The sequence below is a fragment of the Oryctolagus cuniculus genome, chromosome 14 (assembly GCF_964237555.1).
Source record: "Oryctolagus cuniculus chromosome 14, mOryCun1.1, whole genome shotgun sequence".
Classification (NCBI taxonomy): domain Eukaryota; kingdom Metazoa; phylum Chordata; class Mammalia; order Lagomorpha; family Leporidae; genus Oryctolagus; species Oryctolagus cuniculus.
This window is the reverse complement of record NC_091445.1, coordinates 84,018,204-84,038,156: the sequence shown is the minus strand read 5'-3', so window position 1 is coordinate 84,038,156 and position 19,953 is coordinate 84,018,204.

The window sequence follows — 19,953 nt, the reverse complement described above, 5'->3', positions numbered from 1 at the left end:
CTTTCAAATAAATAAATCTTGATAAAAAAAAAAAAAAACTCCCCAGTACCTGGCCTCAAAACAAGTCTCATCCTATAGCATGGAACAATGTACAAAAACCAGGTTCTTTGATTTCAATGCAACAAAATTAAGAAATAAATTTCACAAAGAGAACAGAAATTCCCAACATAATTGATATATTTTTAAAAATGTATCTGAATAATTCATACATTGAAGAAGAAATCATGATGGAAATAAAGTAGGCCTCTACAAAGATTAGTTGAGAAAAGAAAGATAATATGCAAATGAACAAAATACAAAATAAAAATTGAAACTTACAGGGCCAGTGCTGTGGTGCAATGTGTTAAACCACGGCCTACAGCATCAGCATCCTATTTGCGTGCAGGTTCAAGTCCCAGCTGTTCCAGTTCCAATCCAACTCCTTGCTGACACACATGGGAAAGCAGAATAGGATGGTCCAAGAGCTTGGGCCTTTTCACCCATGTGAAAGACCAGGATGGAGCTCCTGGCTTCTGGATTTGGCCTGGTCCAGCCCTCGCCATTTAGGAAGTGAACCAGAGTACAGAAGTTCTATTTCTCTCTCTCTCCTTCCCTCCCTCTCCTTCTCTTACTGTACTTTTCAAATAAATATGTAAAGAAAAGCTGAAACTTGCTAGAAACAAAGCAAATTAAGAGATAATAAGGGCCGGCACCGCGGCTCAATAGGCTAATCCTGTGCCTGCGGTGCTGGCACACCGGGTTCTAGTCCCAGACGGGGGGCTCTGGATTCTGTTCCGGTTGCGCCTCTTCCAGGCCAGCTCTCTGCTATGGCCCGGGAGTGCAGTGGAGGATGGCCCAAGTGCTTGGGCCCTGCACCCCATGGGAGACCAGGAGAAGCACCTGGCTCCTGCCTTCAGATCAGGACAATGCACTGGCCACAGTGCTCTGGCCGTGGCAGCCATTGGAGGGTGAACCAACGGCAAAAAGGAAGACCTTTCTCTCTGTCTCTCTCTCTCTCTCTCTCTCACTATCCACTCCACCTGTCAAAAAAAAAAAAAAAGAAATAATAAGGTGATGGTCAAGATTAAATGACAACCTAAAAAATATAAAAAGCAACACCAGTGAAAATGAAATAGAAAACTTAGTTAACAACATTAAAAGTTAATGAAATATTAGGTGAAACTCTTCATCTCTCAAAAGGATTTTTGGTAACTAATCTCAAGCATTCAGTATCAGTATCAGGTTTTCCAATTGAAGCTAAATAAATATTGTTATTTTTTTTAGCCTCAATAGAAATCTAGAGTAGATAACAGGCAACCAGCTCCAAAAAAAATTTTGTTACAGTAAAATTCAAAGATGATTGCTGAGTGCAAATAAGAATGACAGTGTTCTGCTGGAGCTCAGTCTTTTTTTTTTTCCACTTTTTTTTTGACAGGCAGAGTGGACAGTGAGAGAGAGAGACAGAGAGAAAGGTCTTTCTTTGTCGTTGGTTCACCTTCCAATGGCCACTACGGCTGGCGTGCTGCGGCCAGCGTACTGCGCTGATCCAAAGGCAGGAGCCAGGTGCTTCTCCTGGTCTCCCATGTGGGTGCAGGGCCCACGGACTTGGGCCATCCTCCACTGCCTTCCCGGGCCACAGCAGAGAGCTGGCCTGGAAGAGGGGCAACCGGGACAGAATCCGGCGCCCCGACGAGGACTAGAACCCAGGGTGCCGGCGCCGCAAGGCGGAGGATTAGCCTATTGAGCCGCGGCGCCGGCCTGGAGCTCAGTCTTGTCTATGACCTGAAGTATCTCCATAAAGAGCTATGGCCAAGTAGGATGTGCCTTCTTGGGCTTAGAGACTTCAGTGCTTCAAATAAATCTCCAACAACTTGGGTCAAAAGAAAGCGATTTTATACTGAAAAGCTAAAGAACTAAGTATGTTTTAAAAACTGACTTGCAAATAACTAACACTCCTAGCTTGAGACCCAACATACTGAATATTATATTGATGAAATAGGCCTTTTGGGTCAGCTGAACATCTCAGCACTTTCTCAGGACATTGCTTCTTTGGGGACAAAGCACCTCATGCACTGACGACTGACTTACATGGGGCCCTGCAAAAAGAAACTCAGGACCTTTCTGATTATTGAAGCCTCTTGGGTCCTACCTATGCCATACTAATAACCTGAAACAACCAAGAATGAGCTCAATTACTTTATTAAGATGCAGATCTGCAACAGACAAAAAGAACTAAATATAGACCAATATCCTTGATGAACATAGATGCAAAAATCTTCAAAAATTATTAGCTAATTGAACCTAACAACACATCAGAAAGATCATACACCTGGACCAAGTGGACTGATTTGTAGGGATGGTTCAAAATTTGCAAATAAATCAATGTGACAAATCACATTAACAAACTGAAGAACAAAAACCATATTGCAACCTCAATAGACGCAGAGAAAGCATTTGGTAAAATACAAAATCCTTTCAAGATGAAAGGATTTAAGCAAACTGGGTACAGAAGGAACATTCCTCAAAATAATCAAGGCAGTTAATCACAAACCTATGACCAGTATCCTACTGTTTGGGGAAAAGCTAGAAGCATTCCTCCTAAGATCCAGAATCGGAAAATTATTTGAACTCTCATCACTGCTATTTAATACAGTCATGGAAGTTTTAGCCCAAACTATCAGGCTAGAAAAAGAAATCGAAGGGATGCAAATTAGAAAGCAGGAAATCAAACTATCCCTATTTGTAGATGAAATAATCCTATATATAGGGAATCCAAAACACTTCATTAAGAGACCATTGAAACTGATAAGAGAGTTTGATAAAATGACAGGATATAAAAATCAACACAGAAAAATCAATGGTCTTTGTATACTCAAACAATGTCATGGCTGAAAAAGAACTTTTAAGATCAATCCGATCCACAATAACTCCAAAAAGAATCAAAATACCTTGGAATATATTTTACCAACGATGTAAAAGATCTCCACAATGAAAACTATAAAACATTACAGAAAGAAATAGAAGAAGACATTAAAAATGGAAAAATCTTCCATATTCATGGATTGGAAGAATCAACATCATCAAGTAGCCATACTACCAAAAGCAATTTATAAATCCAATGCAATACCAATCAAATCACCAATAATATTCTTTGCAGAACTTGAAAACAATGATGCTCAATTTTATATTGAAACAAAAGGGACTCAGATAGCTAAAGCAACTTTATAAAACAAAATAAAGCCAGAGGCATCACAATCCCTGATTTCAAGACATACTACAGGGCAGTTATAATCAAAACAACCTGGTACTCACACAAAACAGACTTATAGACCAATGGAACAGAATAGAAACTCCAGAAATCAATCCAACCATCTACAACCACCCTATCTTTGACAAAGAGCAAAAATCAGCCCCTGGAGCAAGGACAGTCTGTTTAACAAATGGTGCTGGGAAAATTGGATCTCCACATGCAGAAATATGAAACTAGATGCCTACCTTCCACTTTATGCAAAAATTCACTCAAAATGGATTGAAGACCTTAACCTATGAGCTGATACCATTAAATCATTAGAGAATATTGGGGAAACTCTGCAAGGCATTGGTATAAGAAAAGAGTTCTTAGCAAAGACCCCAGAAGAATATGCAATCAAAGCCAAAATTGACAAATGGGATTATATCAAGATGAGAAGCTTCTGCACTGTAAAGGAAACACACAGCAATGTGAAGAAGCAACTAAAACAATGGGAGAAAATGTTTGCAAACTACTCAACTGATAGAGGGTTAACATCCAGAATATATAAAGAGCTCAAGAAATTCAACAGCAACAAAACAAACAATCCAGTTAGGAAATGGACAAAGGACTATAACAGGTATTTCTCAAAAGGAAATTCAAATGGACAACAGATACTTGAGAAAATGCTTGGGTTCACTAGCCATCAGGGAAATACAAATCGAAATGAGGTTTCACCCCACTCCATATAGAATGGCTCTCATACAGAAATCAATGAACAGCAAATGCTGGTGAGGATGTGAGGAGAAAGGTACACTAATCCACTGTTGGTGGGAATGTAAACTGGTAAAACAACCATGGAAGACAGTATGGAGATACCTCAGAAATATGAATATAGACCTACCATGTGATCCAGCCATCTCATCTCTGGAAATTAACTGAAACCAAAAGAAATTAGCATATGAAAGAGTTATCTAGACCCCCATGTTCACTGCAGCACAATTCACATAGCTAAGATATGGAATAAACTCAGATGTCCATAAACTGTTGACTGGATAAAGAAATTATTGAATATATACACTATGGAGTACTACTCACCTGTAAAAACAAAAAAAAATGAAATTTTGCCAGCGCTGTGGCAAGCGGGTTAATGCCCTGACCTGAAGCATCGGCATCCCATATGGGCACTGGTTCTAGTCCCAACTGCTCCTCTTTCAATCCAGTTGTCTGCTAATGGCCTGAGAAAGCAGTAGAAGATGGCCCAAGTGCTTGGGCCCCTGCACCCATGTGGGAGACCTGGAATAAGCTCCTGGCTCCTGGCTTTGGATGGGCACAGCTCCAGCCATTACGGCCATCTGGGAACTGAACCAGCTGATGGAAGACCTCTCTCTCTCTCTGTCAATACCTCTCTCTGTAACTCTGTCTTTCAAATAAGTAAAATAAATCTTTTAAAAAAATGAAATTCTGTCTTTTGCAGCAAGATGGTTGCATTTGAAAACCATCATACTTAGTGAAATCAGGCCGTACTAAAAATACAGATATATGTTTTCCCTGATCTGAGTACCTGAAAGGTAATAGAATACCTGAAATGTAATGTACCTGGAATGTAAAATGGACATTTGAGAATCGATGGGGGAACAGTGGTTTTTTTTTTCCTCTTAATACAATTTGTTAGCTCTTTTAATAAGAGTATAGTTAACTATATGGTCATTAAGTATACTGAAAATAGATCATTTCAAAAATTAAGAGTGGGAATCAGAGAGGGGGAAGGGGTTAGAGCTTGAGCAGGAGGAAGGGGGAGGGGCAAAGTGTCACTATGTTCCTAATTATATACATATGAAATATATGAAACTTATATAACATAAATAATTTTTAAAAAAGATGTGGATCTGACTAAACCAACTAACAGCAAAATATGAGTGAAAAGGATATCCCTCCTAAATGATTCCTTAAAGCAGTGTTTCTCAAATTGAAGTTCCCCTACCAGAAGCATCAGAATCACTGGTAATTTGTGAGAAATGCAAATTCCAGGGCTCCCAGTGAGAAATTATGAGTTAGAAATTATGGGGGTGGAGCCCTGTCACCCGGAGCTTCACAAGCCCTCTAGGTTATTCTGAATGCATTCGTCTGAGACTATCGGTCTCAAGAAGATCTACTACCCAAAGCAGACACTACAATTTATTAATGTACTTGTAAGCTACAGGTTGTCAAACAATATTATTTCCTACAGTGTGCCTGAATTTACCTGTCATTGTAAGGAATTTGTAGTCTGCATTCTCATTTGAGTTGACATTTTCATGCCTCCAGTAAGTTGATAGACTGAGACGATGCAGCTTGTTGAGTTTCCCATCATGCTCAGCTGTTGCACTTCAGATGAAGACTTGACAGCTCTGGAGGCCGCTGCTTTCCAGCTCCACATATTAAATACCAATGCTAAGGTCCCACCACCATTGATTCTGATTTAATGAACTTATGATAATGCCTGGATATCAGGATATTCTAAAGACCCCCAACCACAACACACACACACACACACACACACACACACACATCTTCCTCATCTATCCACGAAACTGAATAACACTGTTTTTTTTTTTTTTTTTTTTTGACAGAGTGTACAGTGAGAGAGAGACAGAGAGAAAAGTCTTCCTTTACCATTGGCTCACCCTCCAATGGCCGCCGCGGCCGGCGCACCACACTGATCGGAAGCCAGGAGCCAGGTGCTTCTCCTGGTCTCCCATGGGGTGCAGGGCCCAAGCACTTGGGCCATCCTCCACTGCACTCCCGAGCCACAGCAGAGAACTGGACTGGAAGAGGGGCAACTGGGACAGAATCCGGCGCCCCGACCGGGACTAGAACCCGGTGTGCCTAAAACCATTGCTATTTCAAGGCTAAATAATCCAAATGAATGTTACATCAGTAGTCTGTGAAAGGAAGATCTGAACACTTCTGGTGCCAAGAAACCATGCTGTCCTTCCACACCATGTCCCATTTCTTCATTTTTTAAGACTTCTTAGATAAGGATTAAAATGCAAGAATGGACATAATGATGAGCATAATGTTCCATACCACTATGCCTCGCTTTTCCAACTTTTGCAAATGACTCCATGCTCCAGGGAAATCATCAAATATGAGTCACTGCTAAGGGCCAGAATCTTGGCTGGCACAGGGACTGTTGAAGGCAGGGAATCACATAGAGAATAATTTCTCACTGGAAGAGTTTAAATTGAGATTGTGCTCACTGTTCCATGCATGACAAGACCGCATGCTGCAAAAAGCAGCCCACACTCAGGATAGCCTCCAGAAATGCTTCTGTAACTGCCGGGAGGGTGTCCCATCCTGCCAAATGCCACCCCCTTCATCACTGCCAGATGTGAAATAACAGAAGGAAGACCTTTCTCTCTGTCTCTCTCTCTCTCTCACTGTCCACTCTGCCTGTCAAAAAAAAAAAAAAAAAAGCCAGATGTTCTGAAATCTCCACAGGAAGGAACCTTCCCAATACAGAAATCTGTCCTCCTCGCCTTCCCTTCTCTCTAGTGTGTCTATTTGCTCACTGAGGAGGCAATGTCCACACTGTGAGAATCCACAGTGCCAAGTCAGTGTGCAATCGTACCATGTTCTGAATTCACTGGGAAATATATTCACCAAAGCTTGTGTTCTGCTTAATCACAGACTCTGGATGCAATTCCATTTCTCAAAGAGGTAACCAAATCCTCACCCCATTGCCATTGCTGCCAATCCGCCCATCACTGTCTTTCCACCACCAGCAGCCTTTGTTGACATATGGCAAATCATAGATCAGAGAAAATTCCATCAAAATGTTATGGAGAAATGTTAGTGACTTCATGCGCATGCTCCATTTCACACACTGGGACACATATTTGTTTCAGTTAAAACTTACTGTTGTGAGCAGCAACACATCCCTCCAAAATTCATTTGCTGAAATCCTAACACCAACACGTGAATGCAATTCTCTTTGAACTCTTTAATTACTTAAAGAAGTAATTAAAGTTAAATGAGGTCGCTGGGATAGGCCCTCAGCCAATTTGACCAGTTTCGTCTTGAGAAGACATGAAAACACAGACTCAAACAGAGAAGGATCCTGTGAAAGCACAGGGAGAAGTGAGCCCTGGAGAGAAGCCTCAGAAGAACCAAGATTGTCAGCCGGCCATTAGCTCACTTGGCTAATCCTCTGCCTGCGGCGCCAGCACACCGGGTTCTAGTCCTGGCTGGGGCACTGGTTCTGTCCTGGTTGCCCCTCTTCCAGGCCAGCTCTCTGCTGTGGCCCGGGAAGGCAGTGGAGGATGGCCCAAGTGCTTGGGCCCTGCACCCCATGGGAGACCAGGAGAAGCACCTGGTTCCTGGCTTCAGATCTGCGCAGCGCTAGCCGTAGTGGCCACTTGGGGGGTGGGGGGTGTGAAATAACAGAAGGAAGACCTTTCTCTCTGTCTCTCTCTCTCACTGTCCACTCTGCCTGTCAAAAAAAAAAAAAAAAAAAAAAAAAAAAAAAAAAAAAGAACCAAGATCGCAATGCTGTACTTCCAGCCTCCCATACTCTGAGAAAATAAATTTCTGTTGCTTCAGCCACTCAATCTACTTTATATTGCAGCCCTCAAACACAGATGTACTCGCCTTCTCATGACCCACATTTTCCCATATCCCAGAGCCACCCTATCTCTAAACACCCACTCCTTTCTTTCAATGAGGTGCTAATCCGGGCAGCATGAAAATGGGATTTTTTTTAAACAATGCAATTTTTCTGTCTCTTCTAGAAGAAAAATATTTCTCTCTGTCCTTAACAGTCTCTTGTGCATAGGTTGAAGGAAAAGAAGAGAAGGGCGGGGGGAGTATGAATACTATGAATTAAGAAATGGGGGATGAAGCAGGTTAGTTTGCCACTTGGGATACCCACATCCCATATCAGAATGCCAGTTCAAGTCCCAAGGAACAGCTCTTCCACTTGTGATGCAGCTTCCTGCTAAGGCACTTGGGAAGGGAGCAGATCATGGCCCAGGTACTTGGGTCCCCTCCCCCCATGTGAGAGACCCTAACTCCTGGCGTCAGCCTGGCCTAGATCTGGATACTGCAGCCAACCGCAGAGTGAATAAGGGGATAGAAAGTAAATCAATTTTGCTCTCTCTTGCTCTCTCACTCTCTCTCATTTTCAAATAAATGTTTTTTTAAATGGGAAAGCCAGAACTTACAAAAGTAAAATCAAATGAAGGAAGGAGGCAGAGAGACATGAAACAGCTTCAAGTAATTCAATAAGGAAGAAACACAAGGATCAAGTAAGCTGAGATTATAGTAAGCATGGATGTGAGTTGAGGACAGGCTACTGATCAATTATTGGGTTGAATGTGCCAAGTAAATTCACTGGACCTAGAGCAAAACCAACAAAAACCAAACCAATGAATTTCAGAGTGCTCTTAGTAAGGAAGGCACAGTCAGTATGTTCTATTAGAAAGAAACCTTTGCATCAGGAGGGAGGATGTTTTGAAATAAGACCAGAAAAAGAGTCCTTTAAAAAGAAGAGCAGGTGGCTCTGTGAGTGCTGCCCGAGAGCCGGTCCATCACCTGCCTCATCACAAGGACCCTGGTCACAGTCCCCAGCCACATGAGCCAGGACCCGCAGATGGTAGCAGGAGTAACTCCTGGACCCGGCCTTCTCACTTGTACATGTCCCTGTGAATTAGCAAGTGAACTTCCACACAGGAATTTCTGACATGAATGGCACCTCAGCCTGCCCCACTACAACTTCTATGGTTGTTCTCACTAACAAGCCTGACAAGAAAAGCAAAACCAGATAGGAGGTGTGGGCGAGGCAGAGGTTGGAGGCCACGGGAGGAGAGAGTTATCAGACTGGTATTTCCACCAGTTCCTTATCTTCAAATGAAATATTTTCCAAGAGTCTGAATACCAGACATGCATAAACACATGATTCATATATCTTATATTCAGGCATTTCCAGTTTTCAGATTCATGGAAAGTAAAAAGTGTTTTTCTTTTTTTTTTTTTTTTTCAGATCAAGAAGCTAGCGTCTTTTGCGAAGAGCACATTTCCAAACAGGGTATTACTCACAGCATCACTCTAATAATCAGGTCTCCGTTTCCAGAACACAGAGTCTGCACAGGAGTAGCCTGCAGGGACTCAGACCCAACCGCTTTCCTAGTACTCCACATTGAAGAGCAGTCTCATTTCACTGTTCTCACAGGTGCTACAGAAGGAAAACTTGGTAAGTGATAATGAATAAACAAAGTTCTTTTTTCTGAATTTATTTTTAATTTTTATATAATTGGATTTGTTGCCTATTCAGCAGAAAATAACTTTAGATCTAACTGCTTGAAATTTCTTTTCAAATGCTTCCGCTGGACCACTGCCACTAGTCCATGATCTCTGTGACCACGAATCAGATAAAATTCTGCACATGGGGCTCAACTGGGGCAGGGAAGAAATGAGACAATTCATGTAAATGCTGCCATAAAATGTAGGGAAGAATGCACATCACTACACACAAGTACAAAGTCTCATAGAAAACTGAGAATGTTCTGATTTTCCTTTGTATGCTTTCCAAGAGACAGATGGAAAGAGCAAGCAGTTTATTGCAACTTGAGCTTGCCATGTCATCAAAAGGAAAACTAAAATCTGTGATGAGCCATGAGCATTTAAGACATATTTTCAAGAGAGTAAAATGCTTCACCTGGTCATGGGCCACTTCACACTGTTAATCTTTCCGTAGAATCTAAGCAAAGCTGGTTTCATAAATGTCTAAAAACTCTAATCTATCACGTCTTTACACCAGCTTTAAAGAGAGCTAATCATCAAGATAAAAGCTATGTATTATCTCTTAGACTAGGTAGTTTGTCTGTGTGTGTGTTTTAATTTCTTTAGTTATTTGAAAGGCAGAGAGATAAAGACAGACACAGAGATCTCCCATGTGCTGGTTCACCCCCAAATGCCTACAACAGCCAGGGTTGGGGCTGTCTGAAGCCTGGGGCCAAGAATGCAATCTAAGTCTCCCACAGGGGTGGAAGGCACCCAGCTAACTGAGCCATTAACTGCTGCCGCCCAAGGTGTGCATTAGCAGAAAGCTGGAGCAGAGAGCAATCAGGACTCAACCCAGATACTATAGCTGGTATGTCGGTTACCAAAGCAGTAGTGTACCACTGTGCCAAATTCTTGCTCAGACTAGGTAACTTTACTCACCCCAGGAAAACTGTCAGAGAAAATCGTCTGAGACAGCAACTGAAGAAGGCAAGGTTAGGTGATCTAAGAGATAATCTCAGAGAGATGGGAAAGGAGAAACAGGTAATACAGATTTAAATTGAGTAAGGATTCTTCATTCGCGTATGTTTATGTGGTGACAAAAACCCACCAAGACTATGTATTCAGCTATAAGAGGAATAAACACCAGAAAACCAAAATTACTCTCATTCTCTGAAAAGCAATCTAGGGACCAGCACAAGGAATAGTGGGCTAAACCTCTGCTTGCAGTGCCAGCTTTGCCTCGGCTGCTTCAATTCCAGTCTGGCTCTCTCTCTGCTTATGGCCTGGGAAAGCAGAAGAAAGTGGCCCAAGTCTTGGGCCCCTGCACCCATATAGGAAACCGGGAGGCGCCTCCTGGCTCCTGGCTTCAGATTGGCCCAGCTCCAGGCATTGCAGCCATTTGGGCAATGAACCAGCAGAGTTCTGTCAAAACAGGAACCGCTTTATTGAGGAAGTGTACAGGCTTATAAAGCTTACGAAGGACATGCGCAGTAGGGGAGCCAATCAGAGAAAAGGTCACACAGGCATGGGTGGACCACGCACAAGGGCACCTTAAGTAAAGTATAGAGATCACGCACTGTCCACGTGTCCGGAACTAAAGTGGACCTATCCCTGCTGGTGGTCTGATCTTACCTAGCTTAACCAGAGCAGCCGCAGACACGCCCCTGGAACATCCGCCAGGCACCATATTGTAACGGAGGTTTTAGGCAATGCCCAACACTCCAGGCATTGCAGCTATTTTGGGCAATGAATCAGAAGATGGAAGACCTTTCTCTTAGTTTTTGTCTCTCCCTCTCTGTAACTCTGCCTCTCAAAAAAAAAAAATAAATAAATAAACTCTTTAAAAAAGAAAAAGCAATCTAACAATGTTGAAAGTAGCAGCAATAATATTTTAAAGAAACTTCCTTCAATAATATAACTTTATTTAGATAATTTACCCCCTTCCCCATTTTATGCATAGAAAGCCAAGATCACAAGTCTTTAATTGACTGCTTAAATTAGCAATACAGTTAGGTTGAGAACTCAGGACCGCAGACATCTTCACATAAGACACAATAAAAGTTATTGTCATTTGCATAAAATGCACTTCATTACTGTCACAAGCCACTGATATGGGATACCCTTGACGGGTTTAGAAATAAGTTATATTCTGTAAGGTAGTGAATTTGTTCCTCAGTTGAATCTACTCTTTGTGTTTTTGCCTTCGGAAAATATGAAAATCAATAAAATGGACAAACAAATCTAAACTACGATAATCTGGAAACTTCTTTGGAAGTTGAAGACTTAAAACCATGGTATACAAAATGAACCACCATGAAACATTGACATATGAGATTTTAAAAGAGATATAATTCGACTAATCAAATATAATCGAGTGGAAAAAAATTTCAGTAACATAAAATGAGATTCTAATAGATGGCTACAATAAATACAATAATTAGTGGTAAGTATGAAAATAAAAAAATTCCCATTAAACTGGAGAAAAAAGCAAACAAAGAATGCTTACTACATTTACTTCACAATATTGTGCTGCATGTCTTAACAATCTATTAAAAGAAATGAATAAAAGTTTCCGAAAAGTAAAAAAAAATCAGTATTTTTAAATAGTAAGTTTTTTATTAATTAAATGAAAAAACTAGTAAGTCCTAGAAAGAATTAAGGAGACTGAATGAGCTTTTTTACAACTTATCAGTATTCATTTACAAAATATAATGTTTGAGGTGTGTATATTTTGAGTTTTTAAGTAGAAGAGTAGGAGACAGAAAGAAGGAAAAGAACAACCCAATACCTTTCTCACTTTTTGCAGATTGGCTCCATACAGGGACACTCACCCAGTGCTTAGCCAGCCTAATTACTACTCTGCCGCAGCCTTTATTTCAGGCTTTCACTAAGCCTGAAGAAAACTCGGGGTCTTCTCAGGTCATGCATGTGGCTTTCTAAATTATAGATTTACAATTTGCAAACATGGTACATGTAGATCCCATGTACTCTCCATGGTTTGCCCTAATGATTACCTCTTGCAATACTCTAGTACAATAGCAAAGCTAGGAAATTGGTATTGATAGAATGTGTGCATATACTTCTGTGCATATTATCATTCGTGTACATTCATGGATCCATCCCACCATAACCATGATGCAGAAATAACAGATCTTCCAAATGCTATCCTGAGTAGACATAGGTCACACCTGTCCCCTTCTTCCCCACTATCCCTAATGCTTAACCAACCGTATGTTCACCTCACTGCAATTTTATCACACTGAGAAAGTTGAATCTATGAAATCACATAGCTTGTGACCTTTAAGAATGACTGCTTCTTGCTCAGTGTAATGCTTTTGATGGAAACTAGACATTCTGAATATTAAAATGCGATAATTACAAAAATCAGATTCTTCTCCCTCCTGGCTATAGGCAGTAGCAATTCACTTGATTAGTGACTTCTCTAAACTATTTTTATTAAATCTGTAGTCTTTGTTGTATGTGGTCTCAGAAGTTTCTACTATCTTGGGCTCAGCTGGCATTTTTCATAGATTTTCTAGAATGCCAGAATCCAGAACCCCAGATAGAGGGAGACAGAAAAAGGAGGCTGAGTAGAAGACAGAGGGAAGAAAGAATAAACAAGAAAAGAAAAAAGAAAAAGAAATGTTCCCAGTTTTTGTTTTGTTCTAGACTGGGGCACTCAATGCTTGGCCAGGCTGTTCACCACTCTGCCCTAGCCTTCACTTCCTGCTTTCACTAAACCTAAAGAAATCTCAGGGTTTTCTCGGGTCTTTGGGTAGCCACTGTGCCTTGGACTTGCATGTGGCTTTTCAAAGTCTGTACTATACACAAACACATTTGAATGCTGTAGTTTCCAAAAAAAAATTCTTTCCCCAGGCTTTCCTCCTAGACTTCTGGTACTCTACTGTACTTCCCAACTTAATATTTTGTTCTAGGTGGCTGCTGATTGCTGTTTAACTTTTTTGGTTTTTTTTTTTTTTTGAGCAAGTTACAGAGTGCTTCTGTTCCCAGTGATTTTAAACTTAAGCCGAAGGAAGAAAAGTAGTTTGAAAAAGTCCTTTATATATCCTCCACACAGAGTATAATGAAAAATACATCTCCTTTAAATAAGGCCAGCTCTCTTTTCTCCTGAAGCAGGAAACATGTTCACACTGAGAATGGAAGGTACCAACTTTAAGAGCACCATTAAGCTAAGTGAAGAAATGGAGTATGGGCAAACAGAAGGCACAACACTGGAGCGGGCATTTGGCCCAGATGTTAAAATGCCACTTGGGAGTCCTATATGGCATACTGTTCTTCCTTGCTTGAGTTCTGGCTCTGCCCCTGGTTCTGGCTTCCTACTGATGAGTAGCCGAGGAGGCAGCAGATGATGCCTCAAGGACTTGGCTACTTGCCACCCACTTGGGAGATGTGGGTTGAATTCATATCTCCTGCCTTCAGCCTGGCCTATCTCCAGTTGTTGCAGGCATTTGGGGAGTGAACCAGTATATAAGGGAATCCTTGATCTCTCTCTCTCTCTCTCTCTCTCTCTCTCTCTCTCTCTCTTCTTTCTCCCTCCCTCCATCTACTTTCAAATTAAATATATGTATCATGCATATATTTTACCTTCCACAACAGTTATCTGCATTTCCTACCATTTATAAGTTGTCTTTTTCTTGACTCAGCATTTTTTTGTTTGATTTTTTTAAACCTTTTAATTATTTCCAAAGTTCTTGCAAGCTTGATTTCAACATCTCTGGCTTGATACTTCAATGTTTCTGTGAAGCATCACAGCTTCAGAGCTGCCGACTCTGTTGTTTTTGTTGCTATCCCACAAGATAATGCCTTTGAGATCCAACTGAGTGTGTATTTTCACAGTTTGTTCCAGATTATGGATATGCCACTGTGTGTTTACCTAGTCACCTACTGTAGAGCCTTAGGGTTGCTTCCAGTATCAGGCTATTGTGAATGAAGCTGTTAGGAACAATCATGTACAAGATTTTGAATGGATGCATTTTCATTGAAGTGTGATAAATGCCCAGGAGTATCAGTGTCGAGTCACTAAGTACATAATTAGTGTTTTTATATTTTTATTTTTTTATTTGACAGATTTAGTTAGACAGTGAGAAAGAGAGAGAGAGAAAGGTCTTCCTTCCATCGGTTCACCCCCCAAATGGCCGCCACGGCCGGAGCTACTCTGATCCGAAGCCAGGAGCCAGGTGCTTCCTCTTGGTCTCCCACCCAGGTGCAGGCGCCCAAGCACTTGGGCCATCCTCCACTGCCCGCCCTGGCCACAGCAGAGAGCTGGACTGGAAGAGGAGCAGCTGGGACTAGAACCCGGCACCCATATGGGATGCCAACACCGCAGGCAGAGAATTAGCCAAGAGAGCCATGGCGTCGGCCCCACATGATTAGTTTTTAATAAGTTATGAAACTATTTTCCCGAATGGCTGTACCACTTCATATTCCCCTCAGTAATGTATAAGATACAGTTTCCTCATAGTCTTACCAGCATTTTGTATTGTCACTGGTTTTTACTTTAGCTATTCTGATCACTGTGTGGGGATAGTTCATTGTCACCTTCATTTAAGTTTTCCATAATAGTTAATGACAAACATCTTTCATGTGCTTATTTGCTCCCTGTCTATCCTTGTCAATGAAATATCTGTTCATGACTTGTTTGTATTCTTCAAGTTTTGATCATTCCTTTTATATTATAGATAAGAGATCATTTTCAGATCCTCCATTTTCAAACAATTTCTCCATGTCTGTAATTTGTTTTCCTCTTAATAGATTTCAATTTCGTTGAAATTCAATTTAGTTTTTTTCTTTTATAGATCATACTTTTTTTTATTTTTAATTGTTAAGTGAAAGCTGAATATATTTGTGGTATGCAATATGATTTCTTTCTTTATTTTTTTTTTTTTGACAGGCAGAGTGGACAGTGAGAGAGAGAGACAGAGAGAAAGGTCTTCCTTTGCCGTTGGTTCACCCTCCAATGGCCGCTGTGGCCGGCGCGCTGCGGCCAGCACACCGCGCTGATCCGATGGCAGGAGCCAGGTGCTTCTCCTGGTCTCCCATGCGGGTACAGGGCCCAAGCACTTGGGCCATCCTCCACTGCCTTCTCGGGCCACAGCAGAGAGCTGGCCTGGAAGAGGGGCAACCGGGACAGAATCCAGCGCCCCGACTGGGACTAGAACCCGGTGTGCCGGCGCCGCAGGCAGAGGATTAGCCTAGTGAGCCGCGGCGCCGGCCGATTTCTTTATTTTTTAACAGAAAAATTAAGCTGCTTAACATATATGTTACCTCATATACCTATGAATTTTGTGTTGTGAAAACACTAAAAATGGGAGACCTACACTCTTTGCATTTTTAAATATAAAATAAACTGTTATTAATTCAAGCCACTGTGGCGTAGAAGAGATTCCTTGAAATTATCTCTAACTGAAGTTTTGTGCTCTTTGACTAAGTTTTCTCCAATTGTGTCACCCACTTCCACTGGCAATTACCATTTTATTTTCTGTTTCTATGATTTTTGTAATTCCATATATGAGTGAGATCATGAGGTATTTGTCTGCCTGGCTTATTTCACTTGACATAATGTCTTCCAGATTCACCCACGTCGTCCTAAATGACAAAATGCATGTCTCTTTCAAGATTGAATTGTACTTTATTGTGCATACATAACACATTTCTTTTATCCATTAATCCACTGGTGGACACTTAAAGTTGTTTCATACCTTGGCTATTATGAATTATGTTGGAACAAATATGGGAGTGCAAATAGCTTTTTGACATACAGATTTTTCTAAGATTTATTTATTTGAAAGGCAGAGTGACAAACAGAGAAATCTTCCATCTGCTGGGACATATCTCAAATGCCTATAAAATCTGGGGATCAACCAAACTGAATCCAAAAGCTGAACTCTAACTGGGCCTGGCACATGGATGGCAGGAATCCAAGTACTTGGGCAACCATCCACTACCTTCACAGGTGCTTTGGCAAAGAGCTGGATCAGAGCATACCAGCTGGAACTCAGGCAGACACTTTGATATGGAATATGGGTAGACTAAGTAGCAACTCAACCCACTGCACCAAATACCTGCCCCCAACACACAGATTTTATTTCCTTTTACTATATACCAAGTAGTGGGACTACAGGATCATATGATAGTGCTATTTTTAATTTTTGAGGACTCTTCATACTGTTTCTGTAATAACCATACTAATTTGCATTCTAACCAATAATGTGAAGGTTGCTCTTTTTTCCACATCCTTACCAACTCTTAATATCTTTCATCTTTATTTTTTAAAAACAATAACCATTCTAAGAGATAGGAGGTGATGACAGTATTGTCAATTACTAAATCCATTTCTTCAAAAAACTAAAAGTAGAATTACCAAGTGCTCATGCTTTGCTCTTTTAAATGTGTGACCCATCTTGAATTAATGTTTATAAACAGTGTAAACGTTAAGTCAAAGAGCCTCACAGGTGGTCCAGTTCTGTCTGTGCACACCATGTTTCTTAGAGCTTCAGCAACAGAACCCACACCTCCTACTTAATGACTTTATTTGGTTGGAAACACTGACTTTAACAAATCATGTGCATGTATCTAACATTTAGTTTCTGCTCTGCGATCAACCTCATCAGTATCACCTTGAAGATTTTCCACAGCTGTACAACAACTGACATTTGCACATCAATGATGGCATTGCAACTTCATAAGATATTCATGGTCTGTAAAGATTGGGTACAGCAGACCTTCTCTGAAGCTTTCACGGGAGGCTTACCTTGATTTTACGTACAAAAGCAAATAATCTCTCAAATTAATAAATAAATGAATAACCTTTTTCCCTATTAATGAATAGTAGCCTTCCTGTGGATCTTGCACACTCTTGTATCAAAAAATATGTAACATGGAGAAGTAAATCATGTATACAGACAAGCAAATGGGTTGCACTTTATCTTGATACCCAATAGGTATGAACACCAAGAGAACCATTCCAGTGACTTATTTGTGGTATGTGTCTGTTTTACAGACACGATCATTGATTGTTGATGTGTATATTTCAAACACAATTTGGATTCTCTGCTTGAGAATAATGTGAAAGGAACTGAAGAATAACTCAATGACTCTTCTTTTTTTGACTTAATTAAATTAAAGAAATAACCTCCCAGAAGGAAATCAGAGATAAAGTCTTAATACAGTGTCATGAGCTAAGCAAGTTTCATACACTGCATTTAGCAATTTTATTAATTAGGGTAACTGTTGTATCAGAGTAGGCCCTTTAGCAGCTGCAACAGTCAAGTTCTGAAACCTCAGTGATTTAGCCCAGCAAACATTTCTCACTTAAGAGTTTGATAAAGCTCATGCAGCTCTTGCTGCTGAATGTCCCTTGAGAAATCACATAAGTTCAGCCTGCTAACATTTTGCAATCCCATAAGTTAAAGTTCTTCTCTTGTGACCAGCATTGTGGAGCCGCAGGGTAAGCATCCTCCTGCAACACCAGCATCCCATGTGGGTGCCAGTTCGAGTCTCACCTGCTACACTTCCGATCCAGCTCCCTGGAAAAGCTGCAGGCAACAGCCCAAGTGTTGGAATCCCTGCCACCCACATGCGAGACCTGAATAAAGCTCTTGGCTCCTGGCTTCAGCCTGCCGCAGCCCTGGCTATCGCAGCCAACAGGGTAGTACAGAGTGGATGGAAGATACCTGTGTCTCTCTTTCTCTCTGTAACCTGCCTTTCAAATAAATAATTGTAAGAGAAGCAAAGAAGGAAAGAAGGAAGGACGGAAGGAAGGAAGGACGGATCTCTCTTCCAATTGTGTGTATGAGATGAGTGTGTGGAGAACATGGGATCAACCCTGAAGCACTTCCACCCTAAGTAACACATCACCTTCATTTGCCAAAATGCCCTTAGGTGAGAACAAACCATGTGGTCTTGCTCTTAAGACAGATGATGCTCCACTTACAATGGGGTTATATCCAAATAAAGCCTTAACAAGTAAAAATAGTATATGTCACAATGCACATAATTCACCTAACCTACCGAATGTCACACTGAGCAATCCAGCACACTGTAGAGTATGAGTTCTTCCCCTCACGATGGTGGGGCTGATTGGGAGCTGTGGCTCATGGCCTCCCAGCATTCCAAGACAGCATCATAGCACATGTCTTTAGCCTACAAAAAGACCGAAGTTCAAAGTACGGTTTCTACTGAACATGTATGGCTTTCACATCTTTGTAAAGTCAAAAAATCCTAAATTGAACCCTCTTAAATCAGCAATCATCCACATACAGCAAGCTTAGAAATTCAGACTTCCTATATACCCAGGAAGAGACAACTATGTAGCAAACACTCCAGAATTTTAGTGACTTAATGTTATCTTCCAGAGGTTTCTCACTGCTCAATACTTTCTTTAAAAAATGGCATGTAAACATTCATTCAACAGAGAAGAGAAGAAAGAAAGAATGGAGGATGTGCCCCTATGTCTTAGATACTTGGCCTGAAGTAACATACAGTAGCCCCGTTCACATTAGATTGAAATGAAGCAGCCAGAAGATACCACCTAGAAATGAGAAGGAATTCAGAGGGTTTGGAAACAGAACTCTTAGACAGATAGTGACGAGAAACAACGCTACTATCACGTGAGAGGAGCGATGTTTAGTGGACAAACAAGAATCTCTACCCCAGCACCATTGACTAATAATCCCAAACAGGATGTATCCTTTACCTAATAATCCAAATTCTTGGAATTTCTGCTGAAAACTCTCAAAATAGTACCTATTTTCATAGGCAAAAATCTATTAGCGCTCCTTTGGCGTGCTTCAGGCCTCTGGTTATCTTCTAAAAGAACACAAAAGACCCAACAATAAATCACAGGGATCATTTCCACTGACCCAGACAGCTCTTCCTGCCGGTGACTTTGACCTTTCTGAAACAGTGCTGTAGTGGACCACTGGCTGCAGCACTGATGCAATCCCTTTACTGTGCTAATCAAAGCTTCACTTTCGGCAGCTCATTGAATAATCACCTCACCTTCCCCAAACTAAGCTCCCCAAAATTCAGTGACTCATGTGTCTGAATGATAAGGAAACAGCCTCTGCTGCCAGGTTATTTATAGTGTCAAGCATTTTAAACGATTGAAATGTTTAAGAAAAATAACTTATCCACTGCATTTAAGATGGTGAGTGGGAGGCAGAAAGGGGGAGGGAGGAAGGGAATATCATTATGTTCTTAGGATTGTATCTACAAAGCACTTTGAATCTATTATAAACTAATTAAAATATGAAAAAATAAAATGGTGTTGATATTGAAGGGCATGGGGCAGTATGGAAAATGCATATTATATAAGTTTTATAAAAAGGATACAAAATCTCTGTATATTCATAACCACATAAAACTGATGGAGAAAATAGCAGACTTCTCTTCAACAAAACTGAACTGGGGCAGGCATCTGGAAAAGCAGTTAAGCTGCCCACCTCCCATGTCCAAGTGCC